The sequence below is a fragment of the Acanthopagrus latus genome, chromosome 3 (genome assembly GCF_904848185.1).
Source record: "Acanthopagrus latus isolate v.2019 chromosome 3, fAcaLat1.1, whole genome shotgun sequence".
In the NCBI taxonomy this organism is placed as follows: domain Eukaryota; kingdom Metazoa; phylum Chordata; class Actinopteri; order Spariformes; family Sparidae; genus Acanthopagrus; species Acanthopagrus latus.
This window is the reverse complement of record NC_051041.1, coordinates 2746105-2770665: the sequence shown is the minus strand read 5'-3', so window position 1 is coordinate 2770665 and position 24561 is coordinate 2746105. Positions and strand designations below refer to the sequence as shown.

General features: G+C 44.6%; 1 protein-coding gene across 1 annotated transcript in view; it reads left to right on the top strand.

Annotated features, from left to right (window-relative positions):
* Nucleotides 1-2575: 2575 nt before the first annotated feature.
* The window catches only part of grin2da (glutamate receptor, ionotropic, N-methyl D-aspartate 2D, a), a 195360-nt gene continuing 173374 nt past the window's right edge, over nt 2576-24561 (top strand). The window contains exon 1 of the mRNA XM_037094042.1: nt 2576-2952. The gene's annotated coding sequence lies outside the window, so the exon portion shown is untranslated. The remainder of the gene's footprint in view (nt 2953-24561) is intronic.

Genomic DNA, 24561 nt, shown 5'->3' with positions numbered 1-24561 from the left:
CATTACTCATCTTCAGAGGCGCTGGATGCTGATTCAAAGTGGGACATGAATTGTTCTCATTTTTTACGACAGTGTGGTGAAGATGGAGAAGGAGGAGGGAGAGCGAGGTGAAGTGGAGGTAAATAGGAGAAAAGAGAAATCATTTTCAACTGACGTATAAGAGAAGAAACTATCTTTTAACATATATTTTTAGCCTCTAACAACACACAACTACGTAATGCTGCATTTTTTTTCTTACAATAAACATATAATTGGTTTCAGTGAGTCATTAAAGAAGCTTTAACTTAGTCCTATCAGTGACACGTCTTTTTCAACCACACATGGTCAGTGGTGACAGAACATCACATCCGTCAAGCTAACACGATGCTTTTAAAGTTTTATTGTTAACGTGCAGAATTGGCATCAAAATATACTCAAAGTGTCAAGAGTGAGTAAGTCAGTACTGATTGTTCAAAGTGTCCTTTCATTTTTCTATTGTCTACTCTCTTACTGTTATAAAACTAAATCTGTAAACAGCATTTTAAATGTATTATGGCCATGATGGAATCTAAGTTAAAAGGACGTGATCTCCTTCACAAAGTCTCTACATCAGTGGAGCTGAGGTGTTTTCTGATTCACCATCACAGAGAACTGATCACGGTTATCACACATCAACAATCTGATTAAAAAAGGACATACAAGGCTCTACTTTTTGAGGAGGTGAAATTCTGGAGACAGATTTGTGTTAAATGTTACTGAGGAGCAATAGAAAGCATCCTGACTGGAAACATCACATGCTGATATGGCTGATCACTGAAAAGGACAGGACTCTACAGCGAGCGATTAAAACCACCCCGAACATCACGGGTACCATCTACAGACCACCATCGTCATCAAGTGAGACGTCTGGACAGATAAACTAAACGACAGCACCCACCCAGCTGCAGTCTGTTCACCCTGCTGCCATCTGACAAGATACAGAAATATCAGCTGCCTTACCGCCAGACTATACAGCAGCTTCACTCCCCACAGCAGCTTCACTCCCCACAGCAGCTTCACTCCCCATTTATCAAACACTGTTTTATTTTTCTGTGAATACAGCAAACAACTCAAACTTAGTCTGTAGTTGAAAGTTGAAAATTAGGATTGAAACACGTTTTGACCACAGATTAATCTTCTACTACACAAGAACACAGTTTCAAGACATCAACTTCTTTCACAGTAGAGCTGTGACGCCTCACCACCACAAAACTTTAACAAATGTGAGTTTAAGGTCTCATGTTTGAAACAACCTCAACTTTTAGTGATAATCCAGTCAAGGTCCAAAACCCAACAGGGCGGCAGTAGCTCGGTCTGTACAGACTTGGCTTTGGGGCTGTATGGCTGACTGTTGAAGGCCTGCTTGGACCGGTCAGTACGGAGTGTGGACTGGTTGCTGAAGAGGCGCCACTTGCCGGGCACTGCCAAGATGCCCTTGAGCAAGACACCAAACTCTGCTCCGAGCAGCTCATTCCTGGACGGCCCATCGCTCAGACAGATGGATAAATAACACTACAGGCAGTTTTCTTCCTTCTATAGGTGAATAAACAAGCTGTTCTCAGAGGAAAACAAGGTCCCAGAACACTGTTTGAAGCTGGAATGGTGGCGGGGTCCGCCACATGTAAAAGAGTTTTAACTGAGTCGTCCTTTAAAGGTCTGTTTGTTCACTCAGGCATGAAAACATTCTTCTTTTGCTTATTTAGTTTATCAAGTTATTCAGTCATTCATCGCTTTCCTAAAACTACACAATGCACCTTTAACTTCATCACACAGCCGACTGATGATGCATCTTCGAGTCACTAAAACTTTAAAGTAAAAATATTTTCCAAGCTTGTGCATGAACTCTGTACACATTATGTAACAATACAGAGAAGCCAGACAAAAGAGCTTGACATTGTGTTTCTGCTGCAGGTTAATGAGCCGCCAAGAGTTTTTTTTTTTTTTTTCATAATCGTTCACAAATAAAAGATTAACCGATTCAGCCAAGCAGTCAGCAAGTGTTCATACTGTAACAGTGAGTCATGGATTGTTTTAAAGATTAGAGTCAGCTTCTAGGTGACCAGCTGATTGATTAATTAGTTAATTGTTTCCAGCGCACCTGAGCATTAAGTGCACAAGACTCTGATGTCCACTGTCAGACCTGAGAGAGGAACGCAGGAGATGAAGTGGATGAGCAGAGAAATATGGGGAGGAAAAGAAGGGAGAGGAGGAGAAGAGGAAAGAAGGAAGGGCAGGCTCAGGGGAGGGGATGAGGAGAGAGGGAGGTGGGAGAGGACGCGAGGAATCGGAGGACAAGGTGGGTGAGGAGAGACGACGAGTGACAGCAGGAGGGAAATAATAAAGGAGCCTGTGCGTAAAAGGTGGAGGAGGAAGCATCCCACCACGGGCAACTTAGTTTAGCATTCAACACGTGTCGCGAGGAAGTGATGAGGGGAGAGAGAGAGAGAGAGAGATGGAGGGAGGGAGGGGGTGAGAGAGAGAGAGAGAGAGGTAGAGAGACGTTGCTAGGTGACAGAGCGTACATACTGAATTTTAACAAAATAAGGGGAGAGGAGAGAGTGAGTGAGAGGGACAGAGAGGCAGCAGGCAGCAACATGTAGCCTCTCCGAGTGGAGCAAAAGGTCCAAACTGTGCTGCGCGCGTGATTATCTGCCCCCCCCCCCCTTTTTCTTCTTCTTTTCTTTTTTCCTTTTTTTTTTTTTTTTTTTTTTTTTTTTGGTGAAGAAGAGGAGGGAGGAAGGTGGTGACATGTTTTCGTTTCATCCCGAGGACGTTACCCCGCAACATTAGAATCGATCAGGGCTCTTATGCCGCAGGAAATGTCCAGCGGAGGGAGGATGATGGACGGATGGATTGTGGTGCACGGACACAAGACGCGGAGAGCAAAAAGAGAGGAAGAAGAGGAAGAAGAGTGCAGCCGGGCTCCTGAACACAGTGAGTACAATGTTTCCCCTGTCTCATCCTGGACCCTCCGCTCGTCTCCTGCTCTGTGTCTCACGCTGAAGGTGAAAATGTTGCGCCGCGTCTCAGACAAACTGTCTCCGGCGGTGCCCTTCACATCCCGGGGCTGCCGCCGCTGCCTCTCTCGGAGGTGCCGGCCGTGCATGTATGTGCACCGCCGGGCTCCCTCACCGGGGGCTCGCGCTGTCACGGACAGGACGCAGCCGGGCCGGTGCGCGAGGCTTTGACCCCTCTGTCATTGATGCGCGTGCGTGCCGACATGGCCGCGTGTGTGTGTGTGTGTGTGTGTGTGGCTGTCTTTTTCACCCAGACGCGCACACACACACACATACACACACACACACACACACACACACACACATGTGCGGACCGGTGCGCAATCCCCTCCATCCCGCCTCGCATCTGCCCGTCTGTCGCGCTCCAAGTCAGAGCACAACTTGCAGCCAGATGTGTTTCTGGTTCGGATGTGACATTTTGTGCGAGCAGCCGCAGACGTGACTGCAGCGTGCAGGCATTTGCATTCTGCAATTTCCCAACCGGTTGTTGCGCATACGTGCGTTCTGCCCTCTCCAGCGGCTGCCTTGACCGCACAGAGAGGACTCACATCTCCCTTCCTCCTCCTCCCCTCCTCCCCAAACCTCCCCCACCTCTTTCTCCCCCTTTCAGTATTATTAGCTGTAGGGCAGCTATCAGATCCAGGATCAGTCTCTCTCTTTCTCTGTATGTGTGTGTGCGCACATCAGCAGCTGGTGCACCAGCAAGCAGCAGGCTGCGTGTGTGGAGATCACTCCCCAGGACAGACAGGGGAAATTGGGATTCAGTGCTGGGAGCATGCACCCCTTCATCCATCCATCCACCCTCCTCCTCCTCCTCCTCCTCTCCTGCCACCACCACAACACAATTCCTCAAAGCAAATATAAAACACTGATGATGATGATGGTGTAGTTCCACTTCTGTGTGTGTGTGTGTGTGTGTGAGTGATTCAACAGTTTGAATTGGATTTCCAGTCATGTAGTGCTTCTGTACACGGCGGCCTGTATGAGTGTTTCCTGCTGATATACGGTGGAGCCTGTAATGGAGTTACATGGCAGAGTGGGAGCTGCCGGTCAGTGTGTGAAATTAGCAGAAAAACACTCTTATTTTCTCGGTGTGCTCACCTGTTAAGTGCTGCGAATGCACAGAAACGACTGTGCAGAGATGCTCTCCGACTTCTCTCCTCTGAGAAATACCACCTGCTTGGATATCTGACATCCAGCGTCTCTGAAATATAAACCACAGTTTCCCCCTTTTTTTGCGTCAGTAGCTGTGCAGTGCTCTCCATCTCAGCTGATAGTAACCATGCCGACAATCTGAATTCTGCGTTGATTGACATTTTGGACATGTTTGTGTGACCTTGTGCCCCTGCTAGTAGTAGAAGGAAAAAAAAAACAGCATCTTGGCTGCACTGTTGTCCTGCCTCCACCATTTTGAGGCCGCAGACTGCTGAGGCAGCAGAGTTCTGGTGGTGCTGCTCCAGAGGCCAGCGGACTGTTTGGCTCGATCCGAGCATTTTTTATCTCTTGTTAGATACTTGAGCCGGACAAGGTGTGATGGATAAAGACGGTGGCTTCCTGGCTGAGACCATCAGAGGCTGCGAGGCTTATTCAATATTCACTCTCGCTTTCTCTTACCTTTTCTTTCTTTCTTTTTTTTTTTTTGAGGCCGTCTGTACAGCCCTCGGGTCAACCACGCCGTCTTTCTTAAAAAAAAACAGAGTGTTGCGGATCTGGGTGGCTCTCTTCATGTCAGGCGCCTTTTAAAATGAAATGAAAGGATAAAGATGGCGACTAGAGCTGCTGTCAGACTCGCTGTGGCTCTGACTGTGATAGACAAAGTGTTTCAACAGGAGGAGAAGTGAAGCACGACTGGAGCTGCACATGTTGATCTCGACGATGGCATTTTAAAGATCCTGGTTCTCTCTGAGCTGCTTGTTAGTTACCTGAGAGCAGCAGAACCAGCACCGGTCACCAGGAATCGATTTTAGCTGAGATACAGTGGATGTGGCTGTACTGGTCTGATCATCTTTAAGCTAGTCTCTTAAATGTGAATGTTTTCTTGTGTCTGAACTGAATATCTTTGGGTTGTGGACGTCATTCTGGACTTTGGGAAACTCTGATCGACATTTTTCAACATTTTCTGACATTTAATACCAAACAACGCTTGATCAAGTCGTCAGCTGGGACCAGATGGTTGCTCTTCGTTTAAAAATGCTGTAGAAGTGTGAGAGTCTCACATTTGTGTTAAACATAACCACAATCGTTCCCCGGACATGATGTGCTGATATTGTGAACGTTTGCTGTTGGATTGTCACCTGGGATTTTGCAGCATCATCCAGTACTGAAGTTCATGTGTGGTGTTGGAGCTGCACCGAATGATGGACAGTTGTTTTTATCACGATGGTGGTGCAAAACTTTCTCATTCCTGTATTGTTGTTTTTTTGTTTTTTCCACATTTAATTGAAGTTCTTCTTGTAGCTGAGTTGCAGCAGAAAACAGCTCAGCTTCAGTTTCCCCTCGGGGATTCAAAAGACGGGACGACTGGTTGTTTTCAGGTTGTCGCTCGAGCTCCTGAACATCAGAAGAAATCTGATTAGAGTCGAACCTTTGTCAGCTTCTCCACGTCGTGCAGCAGCAGCAGCTGCTCCATGTTTGCTTCTTTTCTTTAAGCCTTTAAATCCCATGTTTGACTCCCTGTTTGTGGGTTAATGTATGTGATTATGTGGATCAGATGCTGTGACCTTCACAGTCAGCAGGTCCGTACTAGCTATTGGCCTGCTGATACAGGTATTACAGAGTAAAAGATTCCAATAGCAACATATACGTTCACATATTTTATGCATCGATTCCTCAACTGTGGTTCTCAAACATTAACAGAGGCAGGTTGTTATACAGTTTAGACATAAAAGAGACATCGACGCAGTGAGCGTTAACTCCACTGGAATCACCTAAAGCACCTTTATTGGCATCGTAATCTCAAAAAAAGTGCATATTAGACATCATATACAGAGAAACTGATGAATCTGTGAGGATGGAATAGTCCTGGAGCTGTTCAGGAGGCTCCTGTTGACACCAACACTTCAGAATAAATGTTAGCAACGTCCATTACTGCAGAACCACAGATAAGTTTTGGGTTGTTTGAGTTCAGTTTTTCTGTTCCTCTCTTGTCTCAACACTTTGCTTGTTCTCTGGTCAGGTTTAGGCACGAACACCACTTGGTTAGGTTCAGGGAAACATCACGCCTGGAGACTCAAATCACGCCTCCTTCTCCTCCACCTCCTGATGTAAAAAGTGTGTATCTGTGGTTTGCAGAAACCTCCACTGCCAACATTATATCCTGGTTTTTTACCCCTTAATTGGTTCCTAATCTATATTTCCCTCAATCAATTATCCATATGGAGCACTGGAAGGAAAGTTAATGAGTAAACTTTGAGAAGAAGATACTCGTTCACTGTTTCTGAGAGATGAAGCCAGTTGCTGCAGACAGATTACCCCAAACAAAGAGGCGACTGAAACCGACAACATTTTCTTCAGCTGTGGGACGACGCTGCTCCACGCTGCAGGATCGTAAAGTTCAGCAGTTACAAATTAATGCGATCATTCATTCCTACAGTATTCATGCCGCAGACTGCTTTCAAGGACGCTGTAAACGAAACAGTCGTTTAAACTCAAGTTTTAAGGATTACTGGAGCGAAGCTGCTCGTCTCTGAGCCTGCTGGTGTCAAATAAACAACGTATAAACTCATCCACCTTTGCATCGCTCGTGCTGACGCGGTAATAATGAGTCAGACGGGAACATGGACTTGATTTAACGCATGTATCATTAGATAACGATTTGATTGTTGAACATATTAGATTATCTATACTTCATTAATGCCGCTAGCGCTCCCACCTCCGCAGCGACACCCACCTGTGAAGCTCCCCTGCTGGGAACACAAACATTAATGCTGTTATATTCCACATTTACATAATATTCAGGTCTATATGAGGAGGCTGACTGAACCACTGCTCAGGTGGATTGCAGATTCGTGTTTTCCTGCTGTCACATGCTCGACTGAATCATCTCAGCGCACGATGTCCTGCAAAGACTGGTTCGATGGACACGTGTCTGGTATCAGTTGCAGTTGATTTACTTATATTCTAAGTTTGTATTTGTGATTTTTACTTCCTGTGTGCAGTTCTGTAGGAAACACTGTCGCCTCGTGCACATGTAAGTGATAGTAGACAGGATTACAGACGTGTTTGAGGCCCGATGTGATCGATCCAATGGTATGTCAGTCTCAGTCTGGATTTGTGTGGTTTTGTCCAACTGTTCCATCGAACCCAATAACATTTTACACACCACGTTAACTGCTGAGAGTGGTGAAAGCTGCAGCACAGTCCCAGTCAGTTCAGTGATCAGGCAACAGATGAGCCAAATGTATGTGGAAGAGAGAATTATAAAACAGACTGTGCTGTACTTCACGTTTGACTTTTCCTTCCAACATCTGAACACAAGCATCTGAACTTTCTCCTCCACACATTTTCAATAATTTGATGCATTTGAGTTGAATTATGGATTATTTTTATGTGGCACCATCGCACGCCGACTTCCTGACATCACAAGTCTGATTTCAACCTCTCTGTGCACATGAAGCATTGAAGACGTAGCGAGACGAAACAGCGTAAAATACGACACGAGGTTCAGTTTGCTTTGCACAGAAATGGCTGATAGAAATGTCCTTCAGAGGCTTTGATTCTTACAGTATCTTTACTTCTACTTGAGTAAAGAATGTGTGCACTTCTGTCGTCTCTGCTTACTAATATTTGTTTTTGCAAGGATTGATTTCAGGTGTGTTCATGTAAAAACTGATTTAGATTTCGGGGCTCACACGTCATCATCAGAAAAAGGATTGAATAGTTCCGACTGCAGAAGCAGTTTATTACGAACCATGTTTATGTTTCTTTGCTTTGCAGCGACCTCTTGTGGTTGTACTAATTATAACATCTGCAAAGGAGGGAGTGAGGCGAGGTAGTGTGAAGAGCGATGACGTCCACAGAGAGAGGAAGACGGGTTGGAGAGTCGTGTTGAACAAACACAGGACTTTTGGGAGTTTGAGGCCATCGACCTCACCAGACACAAACATATGTAGTTTTGGTTTGAAGCTGTGTTGGGCCGAGCCAGTTGTTGTCATGTGTCGCGTCCTTTCACTCTTCCTTCTAGTGTTGCTGGCGTGTCCCCAGATCTTGGCACTTACTTTAAAATGTCATCCTAGCTGATAGAAACCGAGGTGAAAAACCAACACAAGCGGTGTCATTTTAAACTGCCGTGAGGCTGCTGAGACTTCTGGGAAGATCGTGTCAACAGATTGTAAGAAATTAGATTTTGATGCACATATGTGGATGTGCTGCTTCTTATAAAATGCCTGGATGTTCAGAAGGGACGAGCGTGAGAAGCAACAGTGTGAGAAAAGAAAGAGGCGAGGGAGAGAAGAAGGGGGGAAGGAGGGCGAGATGGAAGGAGAGGTGGAACGAAGAGGCGCCTGCTGTGTGAAACCTGCCGGCCGCTCTGCTGTGTCTCTCCCTGTGTTTGAATACAGCAGTGGAAGTTGTCATGTGTCATCACTTCCCACAATCCATCACAGCGTAGCGAGTGGCGAGGCAGAGCGACAGGCAGGCAGACAGAGCGACTGAAGGCTGACGCTGCCTCTCTCTCTCTCTCTCGTCTTCCTGCTGTCAGTCGTCCTCGCTCGCCCCTTCGCCTCTTTGTCTCTGTCTCCTCGCCACAATCACACACATTTAATTGTGACACTAAGCCGTCTGAATACTTCATTTCATTCACATAATCCCCCAAGTGTTGTTGAAACACACTCTCCTCTTTCATGTGTGTGTGTGCGTGTGTGTGTGTGTGTGTGTGTGTGAGGGAGAGAGAGTGACATCATATCCACTGAAGGGCTGCGGCAGGCTAAATGAGTTCAGCCATTTTGGGTCGTTTTTCAGGAGTCGGCTGGACTTTCTTCTGGTTTCATTTTGTTTATTCACTTCCTGTGAGCTTCCTCTTCTCCCTCCTCTGCCACAGCCTTTATTTCCTTTTTGTTCTTTTGTCTTTTTCCTCTATAACCTTGTGCCCTTACCTTTTTTACTTCCTTCTTCCTCTGTTGTCTTTTGGTATCTGTTTACTTCCTGGTGTAGCTTCCCATCTTCCTTCCATCCTTCTCCCAAATAACTTCCTTCACCTTTCAGCTTTTCCCATCCTCTTCCTGTCTCCCCTCTGTGTTTCTCTTTTCCTCCCCTTCTATTTCCATTTCCTTTTGAACTCTATTTCCCTAGGCTCTTCCTTCCTTCCTCTTTATTTCCTGTTTCATTTCTTCCTCTGGCATCACCTTCCTACTTCCTACCCACCTTCTACTGTTCCTGTCACTTCAATCTTCCTTTCTTCTCTCCATCTTGTGTTTTCCTTACTTCCTTGTTTTCATCTTATAATGTCTCCCTGTACTTCCTGTTTCCCTTTTATCTTTCCTTCCGTCCATCCTCTGTCCGTCCTGCTCTCCTCTCTTCTTTCTTTTATGTCCTGTTCTTTCTCCCTCTAGTATCTTTTTTGCCGTTCTTCATTTTGGATTCTCTTTACCTCCCTGTACCCTTCATATTTGAACTATTTCCTCCATTTCCTCTCCTCTTTGTTCCCTTTATTCCGTCTCTGGTCTTTTACCTTTTTCTTCCAACCTTATGCTGTTTGCATTTCTCCACATTGTTTCCTCCTAACCTCTCTTTCCTCGGTTGCTGTCCTCTTTTATCCTTCCTCACCTCTTTATATAAATCCCTCCTCTCTTCTTCTTCTTCCCTCCCAGTTTTGATCCATATCTCCTTGATTCCTCCACATCGCTGTCCTCTACGCCTTTCCTCTCTCCATTTCCTCCCTCCCTCCCTCTTATATCCATCTCTCCTGCTCTTCCTCTCGCTCGTTCCTCTCTTCCCTCCCTCCCTCCCTCCCTCGGTCGAACCATTCATATCTGCTGCTTTTTTTTTTTCCCTTCTTTTCATTCTCTCTCTTTATCGGCACGCTCCATCAGCCTCTGTGAATGGATGCCTGAGAACAGGGAGATGAATGGACTTGCATTCATCTCGAGGTGTGTTTCATCACGCTTGGACATGACTCCCCTCCTCCTCCTCACACACACACACACACACACACACACACACACACACACACACACACACACACACACACACACACACTTTCCTTCAGCAGGTCTCAGACCAGTTTCAACAGTGTGGAGAGGAAACTAAGTGGAGCGGCAGCCTGCAGTGTCAGCTCAGGAGAGATTGGTATTAAGGTGGAGGAGGAAGAACAAAGAGGGAAGCACGGATGTAGGAATAAAGGCAGAAGGCATCCAAGAGAAGGTAAAGGAAAGAGGATGAGGGTGGAATAAAAAGAAGGAAGGAAAGTCAGAGGGAAGATAGATGGGAGGAGGAGATGGTGGTGGAAAGAAGCCAGTGGCTGGGAACTGTGCGAGACAAGATGCTGCAGTGTCAAAGTTAATCGATGCATGCAGAGTTAACATATGCCATTTGGTGGAGGCAGTACAATGTCAGGAGTGTGTGTGTGTGTGTGTGTGTGTGTGTGTGTGTGTGTGTGTGTGTGTGTGTGTCCAGCAGGCATGGACTCGGTGTGAGGCTGGAAAAAAAACACAATTGAGAGGGAAACACACACGACCAGCCTCTTTTCTTCTCTCGTAGAGGAGTTCACGCGAGACGGACGTGAATCTTTACGATGTGGATCTAACGAGCTGTGGATTCAAACTGGGGTTAATTAAATCTGCTCTTTGATTTGACGCCCGCAGACGTGATTGATTTGATAAAGTCTGAACACGGCGGTCTGGACGAACGTGCTCGTCATTGATCAGCATCCAAACTTTGTTTCTGTTGTATTCGTCACTTCACACCTGCTTCAAATTTAAACATGATTGTCTTTAACTTCTTATATAGACACTCGCAGCCCGATCAGACGGGATCAGGTGTTACATCACGTGTCCTTTGACAGATTCACATAAACGTCATAGTTCTGGTTCTGTCCATCTGTTGACCGATAGTCACGTCTCCTTTTAGCTCTGTTTTGGTTTTCCACCAACTCCCGAGGAGAATATCTGTCTGTTTACCTGCTGAACGCTCCACATCGTTCCCAAGCTAGTCGCTGTCTTTGTCTTCTGATTGGTGCTGGGTGGGTCCAGTGGGTCTGTCTGGGCTTTTGTGTTATACATGGGAAAGTATGTTGATGATGCAGCCAGTCGGAAGGTTACTGGTTATTAAAAACAATAAATATCCAGGAAATCAGCATCTACACAATTTAGTAAATTGATTATTTTTTGCTTTTCCGAAAAACCAAACTATTTATCCATGTGGAGTAATTTCTGACAGAGCCCGATGTAGGACCTAAGTGTGGTTCTGGAGGACGGAGCGGGCTTTTCAGAGCATGTGCTGATCATGGATTGTGACTGAAACCAGCAGATGACTCTGAAGGTTTTCATGCTTTCAGTGAAGGAGGATATAAAATGTGGTGTGGAAGGAGTTTCCTTGAAGTACTGACGTGTCTGGACTCCTTGATAGTGTTTGATTCAGGAACTCATACAGGCGGTTCTGTAAACTTCTCCTTGGTCTTGATGACATTTAGCTCCAAGCAGGAGCCGTCTCTCCATTCCACAGATTCACTAAGTAGTGCCTGACAACTGTGGAGAGGATAACAGAGGCTGGGAATCAATCAAGTTCACGCACGGACACCTTTTGACCTGTGAGTCGCCCAATCAGCAGCAGCTTGGATTGTTTGTGCAGCTCGCCATCGCCTGCTCCCAGACCACAGATCACAGATCAGTGCATCTGTTAGAAATGACTATCAGTATTTAAGATTACACACTGAAGGAGCTCCTCTGAGAGCCGCTGACACTTTCTCTACAAACATATTTAAGTTTCAGCTTCGTTGTTTCGTCACATCCACAACAGTTGCAGAGAAGCCGTCACCGGCAATGATAAAAAAAAACAAAAACCTTGTTCTCAGGTTCTGTGAGATGTTACATTTTTCTTTATGGTATTTTTTTTTCCTTTGCTGCATATTTTAAAAGGTAGACACAGAGAGTGAAGGATTATGGGGGGAAGAGGAGAGGATGACACACAGAAACATTTCTGGGCCAGATTTAAAACCGGGACATCACATTTACACGGCGCATTATGCGCCTCAACCGACAGACACAAGCTGTTTTATTAACAAAAAAAATGGAGGCGAAGTAATGATGTCTGCATAATACTGAAAGCTGTTTGGGGTTTTGCAGCTTCTCAGCAAACACAAACTCTGCGGCTGCTGCTGTGCTTCCTGCTTTTTAAACAGCAGATAACACAGAATATGCTCTCAGAGGAAAAAGATGTCTGGTCTCAGGTCTGTGCAGACTGGAGCTGCTCTGCCTCTTTTAGTTTTTCTTACCGTCTGGGTCAGGTGTCACAGTAATCTCTCACTTGGGATTATCTGAGCAGCTGCATGAGATATCTGAAGAACAAACGTGTCGGGGCTCACGTTGTAAAAAAAAAATATTAAAAAAAGGGAACGGCGGTGAGGAAAAGGAAGCAGCTTGTGGTATGTGAGAGGAGGAGGAGAAAGATGAAGGGAGGAGAGAAACAACAGGACATTCAGCAGAACGTTCTGGAATGGAAGTGAACTAACCAGGGGCTCACCGGGCCGGCCTGTCGCTGTAAATCTACATCAGCTGGTTAATGTGGCTGGAGTCCACGGAGGAGGGAGGGAGGGAGGGAGGGAGGGATGCACCTGTAACCCCACCTCTGATGTAGAGCTCGGAGACAAGGGCACCAGCGAGCAACGGAGGGTGAGTGGTGAGCGAGAGAGTAGAAGGAAAGAAAGGAAGGTAAAGGGACATCCTGCACCTGTAGCGCCGCATCACCTGAGGATTGTTTGTCTTTTAACTCTCTCCTCCTCGTCCTCCTCCCTCCTTGCCCTCTCCTCTCGGTTTTCCTCCCTCTCCCTCTCCTTCTTTCCTTTTCAGCCATCCCGTCAGCTCAGCTCAGCTCAGCCTCGGCTGCCTATTACCCTGCAGCCACTGTACACGTTTGACTTTGTAGGCTATTAGCCTGCAGCCAGCCTGAATACCCTTCTCACCAGGCTGAATATTGTTAGAGGAGCTTTTGGGAGAGGGAGGCGTTTTTTTTTTTTTTTTTTTTTTGATATGCCGTTGAGAAAAAACACCCGTGTGACTCTCCCCCGACAGTCAGAGGCTCAGGGCCTCGAGATGAGATCCTCGCCTCACGCAGCCTCTCAAGGTTGCAGTGACTACGGCGCAGTGAATGCAATGAAGTCAATTAGGCAGGGTTCGAATCCATGCACAAGCCCAGTGGGGGAAACCGAATGAGTAACACTTTCCCCCCCTCGCTTAAAGACTACCGCAGAGGTGCAGGCACGCAGGAACTTAGCCCCCAGCTGCTCTGCGGCTGTCAGAGGACAACTGTGGTTACACTGGGCCGCAATGAGAGACTGAATGTGAAGCAGGGTGGTGGTGGAAACGAGTGCATGCAGCAGGAACTCTCCGTAACGATCCGAGATGTGATGCCAAATCTGCACAAACAGAGACGTTAGTTCCAAGGTGATTTTTTTTTCTTTCTTTCTTTCTTTCTGCAGAGAAAATAAATGAAGTTTTTGTGTAAAAAGCTTTTGGTAGTCAGACCTGTGTGCGCTTCCTTCCCTCTAATGGCACTTGGTGCATCGATCTCTGCATCTATTTTCAAGTCAAAGCAGCAATTTTGCCCACGGCAAGCTAAACACTCGGTGTAATTTGTGTCACTGCCAGCAAGAGTCATCTCTTTTCTCTCAACACAGACGAAGCAAAAATAAGCAGCCGGCTTCCAGAGTTAAGTTTACAACGAGATCAATAAGCTGATCTTGGGATTCATAAATGGTCATAGTGATTTAAAATAAGTCGATACGACGGCCAACAGCACCGACGCAGCGACGCCCACTGAGGTGGCTGCAGGGCGACGCTGATTATATTGTATATCTGTGTAATTGTGCAGTTTTCTGTCGGTGAAATTACTGTTTTGATGGACTCGGTGCTATTAGGGAGATAGAACAAAAGAAATTATACAAAGGTTCAAATGTCCATCCTGTGCAGAATGTAGATAGTGACAGAGACAAACAGAGAAAAAAAACTTCATTAATTGCACCTTTTTACAAAAATCTGTTTGGAGCCAGAACTCCATATTTGAGTCAAACTAAAAACCATATTCGATAATGCCCCATGGGAATAAGTATAATTATATATTGGTTTGATGGAAGTGATTTACTTGAAAAGGTGAAAATTACTATATTTCCATGTTTTGCGCGTTCTGTCCAGAACAAAATCTGTGCACACAGTGAAAATAATTACAGTTCAGAGCTGCACTCGACATGATTCATCAGAGTTTTATGTTGGGTCAGTCTGGATGGCAGCGCGTCCGTCGTCACAATAATTTAACTTACGCCGATGACACACAGTTGTACATTTCTGCAGAGCCGGGTAAGTTGCTCACAGCTCTGGACAATCAAACCATGGAGCAGCGATACTTCTTTTCTAAAGCTAAAGAAAATAAAGCAGAAGCGTTCCAGACGTTTGGCCCCGGCGGCCAACAGAGATGCACTTCCCAAGTATTTTGGATCTCTGGTTTCCTTGAACAAATCAGATGCTACCAATAAAAAAAAAAAAAAAGCGGTCTTTCATCTCCAGCAGCTGAGCTACACTCCAGTTTATCATTCAGTTGCACTGTGGCCTGTTCCTTCATTCACAGCTTTATGTGCAGACATTTTGTTGTCGTCCTCTGCAGGTCTGAGCTGCAGTCAGAGCAGGAGACGCACTTTCCATTGTAATTCTAAGTGACAGCTTAAATCACATCTATTTCTCTTGGCTTCTCTTTAATGTCACGGCACAGGTAGTATTGTTAAAATGATTTATTGTTTGGTCTCGGGGATTAATTACCACTAAGCCTTTCAGCTGTATCAGCTGCTAACAGGCCACAGCAGACAGTGAACGCTGTGGGTGTGAATGAACGAGCTAACAGGGACGCAGGTCTTCCCTCAAACGATGGCGAGCTCGACTTGTTCCCTCAGATCCGCTCTGGGCATCTTCCAGCCGAGCGCTCGGGAACAAAAGCAGGTTAATAACACCTTTCTTATATAGCGAATAAAGCAAATGTACAGTCATTTTTAATATACTGTTAATTAGCTGACAGACACGGGCTAAAATGAGGGGTTGGAACACATTTAAAGTCAGATTTATATATTGTACAGCTGTGTTGTAATTCCAAAAGCCAGAAGACGCTTAGAATATATTGTAGTGCGAGTGTTTGAATTAATTTGAGGCATTATAAAATATTCATAATTCATTCTGTGAGGAGCTGCATAAACACTGACGGACTAATAGATTGATAATATGGCACACTGCCACAAACAAATAATAACTCATTAAAATCTGTAGGATAAAAAAAAAAAAAAAAAAGTCCCTTTTCGCTGCCACACAGCTGGCTTGTGGCATTTATGTCCACGGAAGTGAATAATTGCTCTGACATTTACACCACATGAATAGCTTCTCGTGCCACCGTGAACATAAACACAGAAAAACAACGGTATCGTTCACGTCACGTATGTTGGAGCTCACGGCTCACGTACGGCAGAAAACACGTGTTCAAGCAGCTGTGGAGACGATAACTCATTCACTTCTGCCGGAATAAAAATGACTTCCTGCAGACGTTGTTGGTCGTGACTGTAATTTAATTTCTCTGACCTCTTCCTCAGCAGCTTCGGAGCCTCTTGCCCAAAGCAGTTTCTGCAGATGCCCCCGTATCTGCCAACAGTCCGGCACGCTATTAGGATGATAAGCACCATTCGCTTGAGAAGATCTCTTTAGTTCTACCTAAATCCCCTCTAATTTGCTCATTTTGCCCACTTTAGTAACACCCGATTGTTCACTGGAGGCGGCGATGGAGACGGCATTGCATAATCAATCAGCTGTGTACAATTGATCGTCACATTCAGGCAGAGGCTTTCCTGCCTCTCACACTCAAAAACGGATAGTCAAGGTTATGCTTTCTTTGCTTCCCCTGCAGCTGATGTGACCCGTGCACTCCGGCATAACTTGTTCTTTGTGATATCAGTGAATAAGTGTCAGCCTACATGCCTGAACCTTCAGGTGACATTGCTGTAATAGTTGCATCATGTTCTGCTTGTGATGCTGATCCGCCTTCTCCTTTAAAATCCTCTGTAAACAGGCAAGATGTGCTGAACAAGGAGTTTGTCTTGTCACACACAGTCATCCAGCTACTTGTCGCTCAGTGTGTTGCTCAAAGGCACCCTGGACGAAGTCGTTGAGGAAGATGCACTGGATGTTCCTCTGGATTTGTTCCTCTGCAGCGTGTTACAGTTGTCGAAACACCGCCGCTCTTTGTTTTTCTGTGTAATCCCACACACTGGCAGCATCTGTAGCGCGTCGCCTCTCCAGCATTCAGGCTTCTGTACCATGACGACGTCTTCTATCTGTGAGGCACAGGTGTTAGCTACAGGTGTTGGATGACATGATATTATGTGACCTCACTGATGTGTGTCACATTTGAATCGACTGGGGTGGATATAACTGGATCTGAATACAGACACTGATCGGGTTTCCATCCAAATGTTGCACAATTTTTTTTAATCGAATTTCTGTGAAATGAAAGAAAATGAAAAAAAGTTGGATGTGCCAATTCTCTGGAAATATGATGAGATGAACCAGCAATATGTGAGCAGTTTATTTTGCAGTATTTCAGCTTCTGTCAGGCTTTTTATCCACATTTTTAAACGTGGATACAAACGCCCTGGAGCTGCAACTAATGATTATTTTCATTATCAATTAATCTACTGCTTATTTCCACAATAATTGCTGATTAGTTGTTGTTCTTATAGCCTAAAGTGATGTCTTCAAATTGCTTCTTTTATTCCAACCAACAGGCCAAAATCCCAAAAACTCATCATGTACTATAATGAATTACAAAGAGAATCATTTATAAACCAATTGATTACCTGACTAATCATTGCAGTTCTTACTTGCACTGACTGATACGCGGCAGGTTGGTCTAGTAGTGATGTGATCAAATGACTGATTTCATAAGAGAATGTTTGCGGACAGATTTATTTAATATACCAACGCCAGAATCCAGCAAGATATCATCATTATAACCACTGACAGGTGAGGTGAATAACAACAATTAACAATTAATTATCAGTGGCACCTGTCAGTGGGTGGGAAATATTAGACAGCAATTAAACATCACGTCCTCAAAGATAATGTGATGGAAGCCAGACAAATGGGCGGATGTGACGGGAAGACGACTGGGTCTCCAAGACTGCAGATCTCTTTGGGTGTCCCGGTCTGCATCGGTTAGGAAGGACAACCGGTGAATGGCCACCAGGGTCGTGGATTCCCATGACCACAACACAACAACAACGGGTTCATCATTGCGTTGACTTTGCCTCCATATTCCCCAGATCTCAATCCAATCGAGCATCTGTGGATGGTGCTGGACAAACAAGTCCGATCCATGGAGGCCCAACCAACCTCGCAACTTACAGGACTTAAAGGAAAGATAGAGGTCTTGTGGAGTCCATGTCTCGATGGGTCAAAGCTGTATTGGTGACCTATACAATATTTGGCAGGTGGTTTTAATGTTATGGCTGATCGGTCTATATATCGGACACATGTTGAGCGATGGCAACAAAAAAGATAATTGGGTACAACAGTATCTATGTACGCTAACGTTTCACTGTATTCTAAGTCAAAGAGTTTGTGTTAGTTATGACCACTGTATCTCTTTCACTGTTCAAATCTGATGAACAAGTGAACACTGTTGTCAAATCCACAGCAGCCTCCTCCAGCTCCTTTAAAAGATGTCTTAAGATCCACTTTCACTCTCTCCCTTTCCCCCCTGCGATTGATTCCTGATATAATTTGATGAGTCCACTACACCAGGGGCGGCCAACCGTGTGCATGGCCAGCAGTTTGCGGGTTTTAATGCCCAATTAAAGAGCTTCCTCATTCATCATCACTCCCTTGAATGGAAGTGGACATGAGTGAAAGGTGGATGGAAATGCCCGTACCCCGTAGGACCTAACGAGAGATGACTTGGCGTGACCGGCTTATAGAAAGGCAGGGCAGCACAAACATACAGTACGGACATAAACAGCTGAGGTGAACCAGAAGTAAATAATCCTGCAGACCTCTGAGCTGGGATTTAGAAGAAGCTGGGTGGACAAGTGATGGGCTTAGATGGAAAAACTCAACAGATAGTGGACAGGTGACGAGTGGAAGGTCTTCAAAGTTTACTCATCTGACCTGACAACTACCAGCCCAGTAATATACACCACAGGACTATACCTACAGGTATGAATAATATATCCTGTGGAGAGCAGATACACCACCAGACGGCCAGTATTAGATCCAGGAAACATACCATGGATAGAAAAGGTTGGGAGCAAACAGACGGTACATTCATCACTGTGACAATAAAAACATTCCACTTGAGCAAAAAAAGCTAAAATGCATATCAAAGCTTTTATTTCCTCGCCTCCATTTTCTCCTCAGTGTTTGTTTTCAAGGTTCCTCGGCCGACAGCTCCCATTTTGTAACCTCAGATAAAAATGACCTTGCGAGTTTGTGTGCATTCACGACGTGTCCTGCGTCCTGATTAGGGAGGATCCGGTGTGATTATCTGGCGCGCGAGGTAAATAATTCACGTTCTCGGTCCGGCGGAGGAGCTCGGCGGCTGTAGGGCAGCTCGTCAGCGAGACCACGCTGCAGAGGAAGGAACAGTCGATGCCAGATAGCACTCTGAAATTAAACAACTGCTTCTGATGCTCCTGTAGAGAGAAATCTAAGTAGGTGTGTAATTTAATGTACCGCACCAACTGAGATAGAATGAGAGTTAAGCACGATTATTCTTAAATTAATTCATACGGTACTTATTTGATGAGATCAAGCAGGGTTTTGCATTTGAAGTCAAAGTCATTTTTGTTTCTTTACCAACCACAGAAACATCTCTGACAGGAATTTGAATAACGCAATTAGCGATATAAAGACTCAAAAAAAAAGAAGCTTTTTTCTGACTTTACTTGAATAAACAACCAGTAAGGTTTAGTTTGAAAAGCCCGTCCAACAAACATGGATGCCCACCAATATCCCTCCGAGCTTAAATGAGGAAGTCGGCATGTATGCAACCGTATACGCAAGTTGAAGTGACGTTAGCGTGATATTCATGATGTCAGTGTCGTATGAAGCGTGTTCCCAGTGTCGGGTTTTAGAGCAGTTTTCGGTTGGTGCTCTATTTTTCTGAGACTTGTTATTCAAAGCTTCACGTCTGTGACTGTTCCTCCTCTGTCTTCTGACAGCGAGAGACGCCGCATGACAACAACAGACGGCATGAAGGAGATCTCAGTCCCAGAATCACCCGTGGCAAATCTCTCTCCTTATTCTGCCTGTACCTGCCTCCCTGTCTTCTAACTTTCCGTCTTCAAGTCTGAATCTGGCTCACTGATTTTTCTTTTTCTTTTTCTTTTTAGCCTTTATTTATCCATGGGAGGGTTTTTTTCGCTGAGCTTGCAAGCTCTGTTTTAAGCAACGCACTGTTTCACATTCAAATAGTTGCACATTTTTCATGGCATCCTTTGGTTTCATTCGTCCCTCTGTGGATTTTCAGTGATTCCACTGAAGAAATCAAGTGTTTTTCGGTGACGTTAAACACCCCGTGGCAAGTTATTGAACTGGAGGCAACAATGACTCTTAGTATTGTGGTTTCAAGATATTTTTAGCAGGAAACACCTTTTGTGTTTTTATATCATGGTGTTAATATGCTACTCAGGTTAGATCCCTGCCATGAAATAGACTATAAAGCGCAGTATGATTTAAGGCTTTGCCACCTTGTGAATTATAAGATGCTACCACGTAAGATCCAATCAGGAGCCTCCTCCTCTTCTAAATATGGTCATGCCTGGCCTCCAGAAAACCAAGATGGCGGCTGTATCCCAATTCAGGATCTGCATCCTTCAGAGGCAGAATTTGAAGGCCAATTATGTCACAATGCCACGCGAAGGATGACCCAATTCGAAGGCTCCATGAAGGCTCGTCCTTCGAAGGATGCAGTCTCTAAATTGGGACACAGCAAGTCGTCCTTCGGAGACGGTATTTGGCGGTAGTTTCTCCGAAGGACTCGCCTTCGAAGTCCTGGTCCTTCGAAGGATTCAGCCCCTGAATTGAGATACAGCCAGTGATGGAGGGTTTCTGGTCTTAACCCCTTGAAAGTATAAAGCAGCGAGTCCACCTGGACTGGCTACAGTATTAAAACACAGCCTGCGGGTTAACACATGAATAATATAACACTGTTTAATATTCTCCACGATGAGTAATTTCACTTTGCAAGCAGGAACATTCATACTTTTGGTTGTAGTCAGTGTCGAGTAAGGATAGAGACTGTTTACTGTTTTCCTCACTGGAATTTCAATCTGGAGATCATCAGTTTGTGGATGTTTGGACGATGTGACCCAATAACAGGTCCGGTAACATCCGCTAACAGCTTGGTCATCATTAGTGTTAATCTGGCTGGCATCATGTCTTGGCCTGCAGAGTGGTGGTCAGCATCCCGAGCAACATGCCACAGCTGCAGCTAATTGGCTCCTGCGTGTTGGAAGGGGGGGCAAACGCTGGTTTTTAGGTTTAATCATCGCCACGAGTCGAGACCAGCTGTGAATATTAAGCAGATGGAAGAAATAAGTGTATGAAATGTGTATGATCTATTCAGCATGTCCCCCCCTACCAGTACCACCGCTTCTCCTCGCTCCCCTCTGATGATGCTTCTCTTGTATTTTTGGGGATTTTTTAATTTTTTTCCCCCTGTAACTCCTGAGCAGAATTTGGATGCGTTGACCTAAAAACATGTTGGAGTAACTTTCAGTGCATCACGAGCAACATAGCAGTTTATTTCTGGTGAACTGGGTCTATTTTCTCTGTAGGATTCAGCTTTACTGTTACTCCTGACACAAAAACTACCACTGAGAGGTGTGTTGTTGCAGTCAGGAGGCTCTCTGCGAAACAATCTTACTCTGTTTTCCAACTTTGATCCATGAAAAGCTGGAACGCTGGAAGTTTTTTTTAAATGCTCCTGAGTCCATGTTGTAATATCGGTGATACATTCAGTGTGGCTGATGAGTTCAGACATTAAAGTGAAATTCTCACCAAAAAGGAACCTAAGCTTTTTTTTTAATGAATGTATATTAGTCAAACCTTCATGTAAAAGCATAATTACAGTGAAAGAGGCACTTTTAAGATTGAACGTATTTTCATTTTCACTTTTTATAAAGGCTGCTGTGAAAAGCATTAATAAATAATAAGGCCTATAGATATTATTAATAACCCCAGATAAACATATTAAGAGCTTCATAAACACATTTATGTTAAATTAGGAGACATTTATGAGCCCTTTTATAAATGATTAATTTCATAGATTGCTCAGTAATGTCCTTTATGAACCTTTACCAAGTTTCTCTTGTTGCCTAGTTTGGATTAATACTTACTGTATTATTCATTTATTAGCAGTTAACTATGCTTCCTCTTTACAAGGATGTTTAATTGCCTATAAATGTCTCCTAAGATGCTATTACTAACATTTATATTGTTCTATTAATGTTAATAAACATCTTATAGAGGACACACGGCCTGATTACCTTTAAATAAACACATATCACAACAGTGGTTATATTGCTGAGAAGTTTCTCTGAACCTCCTGCATCTGTTCTTGCCAGGCGAACATCAACAACAGTCAGGGCAGGTTATATTCTATTTTTTCTTATTGTCAACAAATCCTATTTAAGAAATGAAACCTTCGTAAATACCACCGAGCTCCACTGTTGTCCAACAGCTCCTAAAATAGAGGGACTATTTTCAGCGTCGTATTAATCCACATTCAGCGCTTTGGTGAGTGGCAGCAGGATTTGTGTACGTGGGATCTTTAGAGAAATGTTTAAAAAAGAAAATACAGTGTCAGGACATGTAAAAAAAAAAAAAAAAAAAAAAAATTATATATTTGTGAGGTGTTTTGAAGATTACTGTCTTGAACTGGGAGCCGCAGACAGAGTTGGGAAGTTGGAAAGTGCTGAGAGAGAAACTCGCTGCAGGATCGGATCTTTTTCATGGGATTTGCTGACAGTGAGAAAAATATAGGAAATGCCAGATCCTCGTGGAAATGCAATCTTCCCCCAAATCTTTTACTACACGATTGATTTATCAGTCAACCTATAACCTGTTTCCCTCGTCCTGGGAAACCACCTGACACCCTGAACTGTTTACTCTTTCTTTCTAGTATAAAATCTGCAGGTCTTGTTTCAACTTCGGTCTCATTTCCTGCACACTGTTAACATCGAGCCTGCGGTCATTCTCTGTAAAACAGCCCAGTAAGTCGGCGCCACCTGTGCACCTCTGATTCCAGCAAACAAATGGCAAAAAAAAAAAAAAAAAAAAAAATACTGCCACTTCATGAAAACAAGGCGAGCAGCTGACTGCTGCAGATCTGTCTGCCGGACAGAAATAACCCGCTATAACTCAAAATGTCAGCCGTCTGTATCTCGCTCCTCTGACTTCTCTGTATGCCTTATCTCGTCTCTGTCGGTTTTGCAGTAAGACGTCGTCTTCACCTTTCCCTTCCTCTAACATCCAGCCTCTCCTCGTGTTTACTACAGAGCAAACAAACACCAGACTGTCCTCGCCCTCCCGACTTCTTACTCCACCTCCAGATGCACAGACGACCTCCGTCGTCCGCCTGCTGGTCCTGAAACACTCCTCTTCAGTTTTGTCTTGAAATCCTCAAACCGTCTCTGTGCAGCCTCGTTCCTCCGGTTTTATATCTATGTATTTTTAACTACACTCTCAAGTATTTAAACTGCTGAAGAGCTCCTTCGATGTCACTCAGTTTTTAGCATAAGTAGATCATAACTTATGAGCTAATCGATACGTCTCTAAAACGCATCCTTGTGATGAACTCATCAGTTACAGACCAAAGCAGGAGGCTCCCCGTGGATTTTTTTTATGCTAACTTCATAAATTTGCGCTCGATTGGAACATTACAGGAATTAAACATCACTGTATTAAGCATGTAGCAGCAGCAGTTTGTCCTCCACAGTGTTTAAAGTCACTGAAGTGCTGAATGTCAGACGAGATACTTTTAAAGGGGAGAGAGGTCAACACTGCTGTTTTGTACACATCCCCGACACATTCACGTCCCCGAAGAAATCGTTTTCCTTTTAATAGAAACATTATTCATCTATCGGACGTCCTCTGTGACCTCGGCACCGGGTCGAAAATGTTGATAGCACATTGGAATAAGAGAGAAAGACCTGACTTTTAACAAGAAGGGCGATACTTTATTTATGTGTTGACCTTCGGTTCAGGAGTTTTTACATGCGGAGCAAAGTTTCTTTGACTTTCGTGGAGAAACTACAAAACCCGTCCCTGAATTCGAAGTACACCTTAAACTTGTCAGCAAATGGACCTTAAACTCGAAGTGATATTTCCAAGGTCAGGAGTGACTTTGCTCTAAATCTAAGCTGAGAAGGCCTCAAAGTGCTTCAGAGGACGTTGGAGCAGTGTTGAGCTTGTGTTTCGTCTCGTCTTGTCAAACTCGCTGGCAAATGTCTTCTTGACTTTAAAGTATTTTTGGCTCGGGGGTGAGACCCTATTCTCAGATTTAATGAATGATAAATAAAAAGCCCAAACTACCTGCCAGGGAGGATGTTCATCCCGCTTTCTGAGACGAGACGGGAGACAATGAGAACGGCGGCGACTCATCCGAGTCAGCTTCAAACGTCGGCCCGGGCTTTGGCGGCGTCCGGCTGCAAGGTCACGCTAAAAGACGACACGACTTGATTGCCAGAGACAGAGTAATTTGTTTGGCTCTTGTCCTCGCAGGCGGCCCGGACCTCTTTGTTAACATTCCCTGAAGTGATGTGAAAAATGACTCGGTGCATGTATGTGGAAGCTCGGCTGCAGAGGACTGATCGCTGCTCTGTGTGGAGTATTTATGCTGCTTGCGGGTATTTCCTGTTTCTCTCCCACATCTCTGTCAGTTCTGGTCCCAGTTGTGTGTTTCAGAGCTGAAACTGTTGTTCTTTTTTTTTATATTTCATCGTAATGAAAACATTAATATCAAATAGTAGAAGTCGACCTACTTTTGCTTTCGGGGGACATTCGGCTTAATTATACTGATGTGCTGTTAAATAGAAAATGCTTTTGATATATCGTTCTACTGCTGCTCCATGAATAAAAACAGAGGAATGCTGTTGTTGTTTGAGAGGTTCATGTTTGGAAATGTCAGGCTATATGTTTCTGCTCAGCTAATGTAAGTCTGCTGACTCATGCTCGACTCAAAGACGTGAGATTCAGATTCAAGCGGAGCAGTGTGGGCTGTGCTGTGGGCTCATAACCAAGGCAACATGCATGTGTTATCCATTTGTCTCGACTACGAAATGAGCATG